The following is an 11893-nucleotide window of genomic DNA, read 5'->3' as shown; positions in this document are numbered from 1 at the left end:
TAAAAACACACCCCTTTTAAACCCCCCCCCCCCCCCTTCCCATGCTTCCCAAAAAAAAAACAATCCATACTTTTTTCCTGCAGACATCAAGTTGACATTATAGGAGGGTCCTCTGCTTCTATTGGCAGTAATGAGACATGGTCATTCTTCTAGCACAGAGCAGCACTCTGATGATGTGTGAGCATCAACCAGTCCTGGAGTACTCTAAGCCCAACTTGCGCCTCTCAGGCTGGCAGAGCATCATTCTGCCATGAAGAGGAACTTCAGCACGGGACCAAGCAGGAAGTCAGGGACAGCGCTGGAGCATGGAGAGTGCAAGTGAACATTGGCAATATTTGTTTCTATGCAGGATAAGGAAACAATTTTTTTTTAACCTGGAGTTCTACTTTAATACAAAACCACATAAATAATGTTGTTTACTCAGGCCAATGTACAGTATATCTAAAAACATTGAAAAGACTATAAAAAGACTAAAGTTTCAAGGGACAAATTAGTACACGTGTACAGCTCTTGTAAGTACATACTGTTCGATTGTTCCTGTTGGTGTCTGCCTAAATTGGTCATACTAAGCCTAATATATGGCCAGTTATATTCAAGATTGCAATCTTTAGCACAATACTTTGCAGAAGTATGAGCAACTATTTCCCTTAGCATACTGTACCTATAATTTTAGCTATGCAAATTGGAGAGAGCCTTCCATTAGATAATTAGTCTAGGTTCAGCAATGTTATGTCCCCCAAAAATGAGGTCAGCTGCCTACCTGACAATGCCATGTCCAAGATGACAATGCCAGGATTCAAATTGTGAGAGAGTGGTTCAGGGAGCATGAGACATCATTTTCACAAATGGGCCACCACAGAGTCCAGATCTTAATCCAATTGAGAATCTTTAGATGTGCTGGAGAAGACATGCTTCATATAGTGAGCTTGGGGCCAAATTATTCACTTTAAGGTCACTGCAAAGGACAAGGGGGCACTCTTTCCATCTGGAGGAAAAGAGGTTTAACCTTTACATACAGAAAGGATTCTTCACAGTTAGAGATGTGGAAATGTGGAACAGACTCCGCCAGGAGCTAGTTATAGCTAGCTCAGTTAACTGTTTAAAAAAAATCTGGATGTATTCTTGAATGCACGGAATATTACTGGATATTGAGTTCTTATAGGTATATTAGGCATCAGAGATTGTTGATACAGGGCATATCCGATTGCCTTATGGGATCAGGAAGGAATTTTTTCCCCTGTTGGAGCAAATTGAACCATGCTTTATAGGTTTTTTTTGCCTTCCTCTGGATCAACATCGGGTAATTGTGGGCATAGCGTTCTGTTTTAGGTTTTTCTTTTTTTTCTTCTCTTATCTCTATAGGTTGAACTCGATGAACTTGTGTCTTTTTTCAACCTAACGATGTAACTATGTAATTATGTAATTATGTAATTATGCAACTATGATTTAGCATCTGTGCTGTGCTGGTTTAGTGTTAAAAGGTTAGCAAAAAACAGTGCTCGGAAAACAGAACTGTAAATGACATCCAAAGTGGAAACATCCAAGACCCAGCATTAATCCAAACAGCTGTTAAACCACCCGCAAAATTTTGCAGTGCAGAAAAAGGGGGTGCCTGTACACCTCCAAAAGCACAATGGGCGAATTTATTAATGCCGGAGCAGACAAAATCTGTGGCAGTTGGCAAGGGCAACCAATCAGCATCTCTCTTCAATTTGTTCAGCTAAGATTTGAAAATGAAAGAAATAAGCTGATTGGTTGCCATGCACAGCTGCTCCAGAGTTTATCTGCTCCAGTCTTGATGAATCCCCCTGTCTGACTCCTTTAATTTGCTACCTAGAAGTGGACACACCAAGAAGGTTTGTTTTCTTACTTTATTATTGTTTTTTCTCACCCATACTTGGCATGCATCTTCATGTCAATTGTCTTGTTTGTTTTTCCTGTTGTCAAAAATTTGGGGGAAAGAGGACTGAAAAACCTAAACTATCTGGTACTAACAAAAACTGAAATATTTGGAATGGTCCTTTTAAAAGTATTTAGCTAATGGATAATATAATTTTATATGTTTTTTTGTTTCAAATAGAGCCAAACTCAGAGTCCCAAGTGATGGAGCAGAGCAGTGACACATGCAAGACAGCACAAGTCTTGGAAATCCAAGATGGTAGGTTCCTTATAATTACCATTGATGTGATATTCAAATTGCTTAGAAATCAAGACTTTACTCTAATTGCAGGATACATTTGCTAGCCACATTCATAAGGGCCACAAATAATTCTACAATTCTGGCTCAGTAATGACTAGTTACACATTAACAATGGTATTTCAATCTTTGCAGTACTATATATACATTCAATGGACTGATTTTTAACAGTGTGCCAACAAAAATGACAATTTTGTTCATGATAACCGTATTCCACATTTCCTATTTCCAGTGCAGGTTAGAAAATGAAAAATAAAACCTGACTGTTTTTTACGGTTAACCGTTCTATTTTGTTTGTTTTTTCTAGTTTAAATAAATTAGCCGCCTAGAGAGGAAACAGTAAATATAACAAGTGTTTGTGATGTTTGATAGCTTGCATGATTGTTATTGGTACTTAATTTGTATTGTTAAACACATTATTTTATTATACCCAGTGACTCTAAGTAACTTTGCAAATACAACTTGTTATATTGTCTTGTTTGCATACACATTGGCTGTGCCTGTATTGTAGCTGCAGCAATCAGTAAGACTGAGAGATAGTCGCTGTCTGTGCTACCAGTTGCTTGCTGACCCTGGATGTTGTAAAAAAGCTAATGCTTTCTACAAATACAGGCATGCTGTAAGAACCACACCTGTACAGAAGATTTCTTGAAAGATCCTTGCTGTTTTACATTTTTAGTAAAATTTAAGTAGTTTAAATATTAATTTCTGATGCAATCTCTTGAAAGTTCTTGACATGATGACTTGCCCAGTAGTGTTGAATCAGTACTAGACCCAGGGTTCACAGGGCAAAATTGCCAGCGAGAGCAAACTGCCATTTGTTTTATATCTGATTACATATCTTTCTTATGTAAATTATAAAAGATAAAAACAATATGCAATTCATATTGTAATAGGAAAATCAGTTATTGCAGTTTCTGCTCTTTTGCATGTGCCAGTATGTCAGGTTACTTAACCACTTCAGCTCTTACACCTGTTCACCCCCTTTGGACAGGGACATTTGTTACATTTCACTATGAGCCTATTGATTCAGCAATAGTTCTTTCATTACAATGGATAACAAAATAATACATATATTGTAATTTTTTTTAGGACAAACAAGGCTTTTGGTGATATTTTCTGCATAGTAATCAATAGACGCAAAACCTAGCAAAACTATTAAAAAAAAATACAACACACCTTTGTTTCAATCAGTGTAATGGGGGTGATTACTGTTCATAAAAAGTATAAAATCTATTCTATTGTTTGTCCCATTTAAAATGGCACTAACATCTAGTACAAAGTTATTTACAGTGAAGTAAAGGCTTTCTTTTCTACTTAGCACTTTTTTTCACACAACACTAAAAAAATTAACAAACGGAATGAATAATAATAACAAATAAATAGTTTTAACCCCTTCATGACTGAGCTAGTTTTCAGGTTCTGTTCATTGAAATAAAAATTAAAAACAAAGAAATAAAAACTAATTGACAGAACAATCATAGTTAAGGAAAAAAAAGGGAAAATAAGTTAATTAGAGCAGATTAGGGTAAACTAAGCGTTTTATAAGGATAGGAACAAGTTTTATTTAGAGAAAAACCTTTTTTGTCAGGTTGATTTAATTGATGCCAAATGCAAATTGAAGCTCATCCCTCATGATTGCAGATGAATTAAACAGAGTAGATACAAAAGTAACACTGTTACCTTGTATCTCTATCTCGTGCCAGAACAGTGTTTATATTAAACACTGTGCTAGAAGTCAATTTTTCAGATCCTGGCTTCCCTAATCTGCCCTAATTAACTTATTTTCCCTTTTTTTTCCTTAACTATGATTGCAGTACATTGGTTTTCGGCCCCTAGGTGATTTAGTTTATGTAGCATATATTTTGGCTCCGAAAACAAGTAACAAAAACTACTACCCCATATTTCTTAACTTTAGGCAACCCTAACACTCTATTCTACTCTCATTCAAACACTAATACCTAACCTATACCCTAAAAATAACTTAGAACATTTAGCCCCCCTTCAATGTATAACCTAACTCTCTTAACCCGGCCCTAATACTTCTCGCCTATCTTTTAACCTTCCACTTCAATTGCTTAACTTTAACCCTAAAAGTAAACCTGTCACTTAACTCTTTAAATCTTTACACTAACTTTACCTTAGTCAGCTGAAAAAAATGCATCTTGCAGTGCCCCCAGCTCCTGTTGTCTAGGGGCTAATTAAATAAGTCCTATATCAAGATTCCTGTGCTCCAAATAACTGACAGGCAGCATAACCAAACCAAAAGCTGTCAGTCTGAATTAAACTTTATATTTTGTGAATGACTTAGATGCTGGGCTCTCAGCGCTGTCACGCAGAAGTGGAGGCAGAGTGATCGCTTCTGTGTAAGGTCCACGTTGCAACTTGAACCTTGCACGGGGCTAACTCTCTTTGCTTCTTGCAGCTTAAAGAAGTTGCCGCAGGGCGAAGAGAAAGTAAGTTTGTGCGAAAGGTGGTTCAGCCATTATAGGAAATATGTTTCTTGGCCCTGCCAATTACTATGTATACATGTATTTGTTTTGGGGCAGTGAACTCTGGATCTGATGTTAATTAATATACATGTACTTTATTGAGTGATTGTTAAGTTCTGGTTGGGGTCGCTATTGTTTAGTATACTATAGAAATCTAGCTCCCACCAGAAAGAAAACAACAAGTATTTCTCTATGACCCTATAAAGTAGAATGCTTCCAGTCCATACTGTAGTAATTTCTGAGACCCGAGTACTGAATAAATTGCTGCAACTCAAAACATCCCACTTCTCCTTGATAACACAAAACCTGTATTTATGTTATTATGAGCATACATGTAGTAATAATGAAAGTGTTTGTTCGCTTATTTCATTTGCAGATGAAATGAATAGTCAGATTACAGTATCATCCAATGATGAAAATAGCCAATCTATGGGTAAGTCTGAATTGCAATATTTCCTAGAGTACTAAGTATTACAACATTTCACTAAGCTAGTAGAATTACAGTAAGTTCTTGCTTTAGTCAAAAACAAGTACCGTATGTCTAAGGCTAGATATTTCACTTTTATAGTGCCATAGAAAATAACTGATAGGAAATCACTGATCTTATGTGTTGCACTCACCCCTGAAGAAAACTAGATAGGCTGTCTTGGGGACTATCTAGGGTACACAGTTTCATAGCTGCCCGAAAGCACTTACCAATCCTCCAGTGGCAACCGATTAACTGACTTTGACACTGGTGATCTTTTGCTTGAACTAGCTTTATTCAAGAACTTTTGGGGCAGGATACCCATGGTCTTGCAGACTCCAAAAAGGGGACAAAAGTACTTACAGCACAACCTTCACCGATAAAGAAACTTTAAGTCAGCCTGGCATTCTGTGAATAGAGCTCCTGGCTTTAAGATACTGGATGTTGCAGCTATCAATTTAATGGGGGAACAAAATCACCATACTTCAGTCAAGGACTAAGTTTCTGCCCAGCATCTTAGGCTCCTTATTCAGGCTGAAATTCCTCCATGGCATTTCCATCCCCAGGCTTCACACACTAGGCATTGAATTCAGGTCTCAGTTCAAGCAAATGGTTACCCTCCTCAGGCATCAAGCCTAGGATGATAAGACAATACACAACATCCCCCCCTTCCCCAGACAGGAAACCCAGAGGAAAGACTGATGTCTAACTCCCAAAGATTTTTGCCCTCTTCCAGCATGCGCCACTGGCAATAAACCCCCCACCAGTTTTTCAGGGAGGTATAAACATTCCTAGCTCTGATTAGTGCAGCTGACACTCCTCAGCAGCAGGCAAAAGCAAACAATCACCATAGGTTAGGAGATAAAGCCAAACTATCAATAAGAATCAAACTGACTATAGCCTGACAGCGTCTAAATTTAAATAGACACTTCTGCTTAGGGTAGGGAAGTTACATACGCAATTAACTTTACTATACATTATTATAATTAAATTATAATTAATTGTATTACTATGTTCACTCAATAAGTACTCAGAAAGAATCCAGAGGTCCATCAAGCACCCATCTCCACATGTATCATGTCTCTAATCTACCGCTGTGAACTTTCTTATCTTTTGTAAATGTTTATTTGCCCTGGGTCATCACCACCTCTCTCTACTTTTAATTGGGAATATTTGTTATGAGCATCAGTAAGTCTATGCTCTGGTGTATTCCTGCTCTATTTCTTTTTTTCTTTCTCAGTTAGTAACACCAGTCAGTCTTTCCTACAGCAGATTCCCCCACCTCAGATCACTGGCTGGCACTGGGTCTGGTGTACTATTTAAATCTCCCAAGCCCAGTGCTTGTGGTAGTTTCTACACTGGCATTCTCTGCTCTTGCACCTGCCTGTTTGACCTACCCTCTGCTTGTTACCGACACGCTATTTAGATTGCAGCCTGATCCGACTTCTACTTGTTACTAACTACACTATATGCATTGTCTTCAGCATGTCCGTCATCAGCCTGCCTCTCATCAGTTTCCTTGTGTTCAGCCTGCCTCTCTTCAACCTTTCAACCTGCCTGTCATCAACCTGCTTGCCCTTAGCCTGCTATCTGGCTGCACATTGATAGATGCTGCTGCTTGTAATGGCACAGCTATCTGATCCTCCTCCAGGGTTTTCCATTGGCTAAGGCCATTCCTGCTATTGGGCACACTTGAGCTCTAGCATCACAGTCATCTGCATTCCACCCAGAGACAGTAAATGCCTAGCTGTTCCTACCTTTTCCTAACATTTGTACAAGCCCACTAGCCATCTAAATGGATGCTACATAAACCCAAATGTTCAAACTAACCTGTCATGTTCAGAATCTCTTCCTGCACATCATCTAGCAGACTCAGGTGGCTGTTGCCTGCAGGGGAATATTTACCGCAAGGCAAACAAGGCATTTGCCTGTAGCAGCACTTTGCTGGTGGGGTGGCGATAAAATGCCGCCCCCAAATCAGAGAGGTAAGCCGGCGCCGGGCGCACAAAATCAGGCAACCTTGGCTGCCTAATCAGGTGGCTGCTGGTGGGGCCTGGCAGCAAACTGCTGGGTGAAATAGGAGGTGGGGTCGTGGCCGGGGCCAAGAGAAATGCGGCCTGGCTGGTGCAGGCTGCGGGCGGCTGGAGAAAGAAGCTTTGGCGGCTGGAGGAAGCTGTTTCGGTGGCTTTTGTTTTTTCAATAATAAATCCAGATCAAATATACATTGCCCAGCAAAATATTTTTTTTACATTTTTGCTGAAGCACTTACAGTCATCATGTTTCCAGACAGATGACTCTAACTCAGTCAGCTTCCCTTCCCTGAACTTCCTGTCTAGTAAAAAATCACAAGGGTAGAGTACAGTCTCCAGCAGCTGTCCATCTACTAGCTTGGTGAAAGGAGGAGATAAATGGGTGTGTTTGGAGACACACACGGCTTACCAGCCGTGTCTCCATAGGAGTGCAAGACTGTCCCTATATGACCCTGCAAGGGAAAGAAGCCACCCCTAAAAAATCAGGACCAGTGCTCAGGGGACCAACTAATTCTGCAGGAAACAAATGTTTAAACATCAAGAAGAAGCATCCATTGTAAGTGATTTAATCAGCATTTCAAATAGCTTAAAACTTAATCAATGCTCTTTTAATTTACAGGTATACCCAGCTACTGCTTGTAAAAATATATGTGTGCATTGTATTTATTATATATCTATGACAACAGAAACAACAATTTAGCATGTGAAATCAGTTTCTCTTGGTTATGGATGGATAGCATACTATGGATAGCCTCCTATGAATATTTCATTGTATTATGCCTAGCAATAAAATGCATTCAGTTATTGCGTCTATATTAAATATACCTTTTATGATTATGCAGCTTATAGATACTAGCTAAACAATGTTTACACCCTGGACTGAGCATATTCAGATCTCCCATGTCCCAGAATAATCCTTTGTCATTTTCATTTTATGGGTCTTTTAATGCTGACAGTTTTACATTATGGATATATTTTATAGGCGAGCTCAATCCAAAATAAAACACCTTGCACGCAAGAAGTGAATGTACTTATCAACCACACAAGAAAACAAGCTTGAATAGGTGTAAATGAGCCACACACAATCAATGCTCAAACACTTAAACAACCCTTTCCTCATAAACGTGTACACTCTGATATGCAAATCTCCATTTTTTTCTGAGCAGGTCAAGAGCTGCCCCACACCTTTCTTTCTCTTGCAGCTCCCTATTAAAGACAGCTGCCACCCATCACTTTAAATAACCTATCAGTATTTGCAAGAGGTGGAAGAGGCAGGCTACTGCTGTTTAGATAGGGGAATGATAGTCGAGCTGTGTGTATTCCCCACAAGCAAAGTTGTTTGCCATGCAAGTCCCCAATTATTTTAAAGCAAACTTGAATTATATAAGACTACCTAATTCAGGCACCTCCAGGTCACTGTACCTTACTGTTTATCCATTTTCAATACCATGGGTGCCTAAAATCCTTAAATGTTATAGAGTGCATACATTTCTTTGGTCAAGGCTTTAAAAAGCCTGTTCTCACCCCTCCTATCTCCTGAGCCTCACTATTTGCCCTTTACTGTAATGGGTGGCTTTACTGGCTAATAGCGATGCACAGGAGGTGGTAGGCCAGTGTAAAGGAAATTGACTCATGAAGTATGTGCATGTCAAAACACCTGAAAATTATGCTTATTTTGAAAATTAATCTATAATGGAGAAAACTCTTTTGGTTGCAGTTACACATTAACATTTACAGTTCTGTCCATTACGTCCATTTAAAAAAAAAAATTGCTATTGCCTTTAGAAAGCAGTCTTTTAATAGTCTGGAGAATTTCAGCAGCTTTAAACTGATTTGTGGTCACCATGGATAATTATACACCATTGCTCACTGGGCTGTTACATGTTCACACAGCTTATTAAGGAAGTGAAAGACTTGATGACAGATTACGTCAATACCTGAATGTATTTTTATACAGTAACTGTCCAAAAGCAAACAGTTTTACCATATAATCTAAAATGTGACCCCTTTCAGTAACGATCCCAGGTTTCCAGGAGAATGAAAAGATTCTGGTGTTTTTACTGCCCTTAGCACAAGGCTGTCCAAATTAATTTGATCCCAGAGAACATTAAACTAGCAAAAATGCTAAATAGTTTTTCCCAGTTTCCCTCAAAGCGACAGTAAATTAAAGTGCTGTCATATGACATATTTGTTACATTATCATTGTGTGTATGTATTGTGATAAAATCCTGATAAAGTTGCAAATGTATCCCCATTACTCATAAAATACATATTTTGATAAGTATCAAATAATTGCTTTCGTGAAAAATTCCCATATACGATCTCTTTGTGGTTATTGATGGTGGTGATGTTATAGCATTAGATATGTGTCCAAAAATCTGTCTATAGCTACAGCTTCTGAAAACATTGGAATAATTTTGTATCCTAGGTTGGGATAAAATATTTAAATAATGTGGATTTAAATGGGTTCAGACATCCAAAACTGATATTTAAATGCTTATTGATTAATACTCTGGGTAAATCAATGGATAAAGGATCTGAGTTTCTGAGTTGTCCTGGTAGCTCATAGAATTAATAATAGCATGCAATGCCAATCTGCAGGTCCTAGAGTGAGCAAGATCATTTTTGTGTATTAAAAGAGGCAATGACTCAAGAAAGAGAGATATGATTGCCCTCACATTAACTATTAGTAAGGTCTCATTGAACATGTTCAACCAGATTGTCTTTGGGGATCAGGAAAATGTGCTTGCTGGGAAACTTTCTTTCCTGTCGATCAACTGCAGGCTAGGATTCTGAGAATGCAGAGTGTTTTAACTGAACTTGAAGTGACACTAAATTTAGGCGGCACTAAATTTCAAAATGCATTCAAGCATCTTAACTATTAATAAAAAATGTATCTTATCCGTGCACCACTAGGCTGTAGATCCTCAAATTATCTCTGAATTTGTACAGACACTGCCCTTCCTTCTGGAGGGTGGCTATGTTTGTTCCCCATGATCCCTGTGTGTGTTGTAAAGTAGCCACCGCTCCAAGCTCGCTCTAACGATGGATTACAATCCTAAATTTAGTTTACGAATTTGTATTGAGATTGTAATCCATCAAAGGAGGGAGCTTGGAGTGGTGGCTACTTTACAACACACAAAGGGACAATGGGGAACACAAGTAGCCACCCTGCAGAAGGATGGACAGTAGCCGCAGTTAACCAGCCTCCAGAAGAAAGGACAGTGTCAGCACTAATTCATAGATGATTTGAGGATTTTGTTACTTGTTAGGGTACTTGAATGCATTTTTAAGATTTACTCCCAAATTTAGTGTCACTTTGATGGGCATGTGTCTTTTTTTCAAGATGATAATGTAACTAAATAAAAAACACATCATGGTCAGGGAGATGTAATTGTGACTATTTTGGCAATTGGCTGTGCTGGGAACACACATGAGATATATCAGCTGTGGTCTAAGAAATACAAAAAGCTTGTGGGGTCATTCATCCGGCCTCTCCCTACCCATCAGTGAGATGTCGGATTTGACAGACTTGAGGTGGTCATCATTTAAAAGTGATATTTATGCGTTATAATAACATAGCATAGTAAGGTGTTACCTTGAACAAGACAAGAAAAATAATCTTTTTTTTTATATTCTAGGAGATATTGCTGATCCAAGAGAGGGTGATGAAAAATGAAGCCGTGAAGTAGGACAAGTGGGACACTCTTCCAGTAGTAGCAGATGAGATCGCACTTGGAGCGTTACTCTTAGGGCTTGCAGGCTGTGTGATTTAGGGGTTTATCTGATTCTTGTTATCAGTTGAAAAGGGTTTTGATGAAATACTTTACATTTTGGAATTGCTTTTAGTAGCTTCTATTTTTGTTCAAAATGCTAAACCTAGCTTCAGGCTACATTTATTTTTTTTTTCATTTGCTAATGGTCTTTCACAAATTCAAAGTTTTCAAAGCTGATAATAAAAAATACTTTAGTTTACATGCATAAGATATTAATTGAGTTTTGAAAGTCAGTTTGTAATTTGGCTTGACCACTTGTTATCCCATGACACAATTTAACAACGGCCTTCCATTCAAAGAAATCACTGAATGTGTATATGGACAAGCCTCAAGATGTTTCTTTATGTGATTAGAACATTTCTTTAAGTTTGAAAATAAAAATTAATAAAAGCTCATTAAATACACTAGTTCTGTAAGGATGTGTCAGTGTCTTCAAAAAACTTTTAGCCTACAGAATTTGTAAATGGAGACCACAAAGGTAGCAGGGCTATAGACATCCAGTGCTCAGAAGGGGTCCAGCATCTTGTTCATCTAAAAGCCTCCAGTATGGACAAAGCACTTTGTATTAAAGCACCAAAGAGGCTGCCCCCTGATGATCTGGACTTTCAATGCCTAATATATCAGTAGCAGGTAGCAACAGTGTTTGTAAGTGCTTTTTACATAAGATTACAGAGGCATTTATACTCACCTGTTGTAGAACCCTCCAGCAGGAGTTCTAGCAGCCTCAAAACAACTACCGTATTACCAGTGTTGTTGAGGCACATTGAGGCACAACTGAGATTCTGCTAGTTTGGCTATAGAAGAAAGTAATGATTAAATTGAATCTATGCAGAGATCATGCACACTAAATTGTTTACATACACTGAACAAGCAGTAAAATAATTTTAAATCAAGACTTTATTCATTTCTGTACCTATAAGCATTGTGATGAA

General features: G+C 38.3%; 1 long non-coding RNA gene across 1 annotated transcript; it reads left to right on the top strand.

Moving 5' to 3' along the window:
- The first annotated feature begins 2078 nt into the window (after positions 1-2078).
- LOC108785223 lies at positions 2079-11349 on the top strand. The gene is made up of 3 exons (XR_001941119.1): positions 2079-2158; positions 5066-5122; positions 10827-11349. It is a non-coding gene; the product is annotated as an uncharacterized LOC108785223 (long non-coding RNA).
- Positions 11350-11893: the final 544 nt, after the last annotated feature.

Source organism: Nanorana parkeri, unplaced genomic scaffold (assembly GCF_000935625.1).
Source record: "Nanorana parkeri isolate BGI_ZX_2015 unplaced genomic scaffold, ASM93562v1 scaffold151, whole genome shotgun sequence".
Classification (NCBI taxonomy): Eukaryota; Metazoa; Chordata; class Amphibia; order Anura; family Dicroglossidae; genus Nanorana; species Nanorana parkeri.
This window is presented reverse-complemented; position numbering and strand designations above follow the sequence as displayed.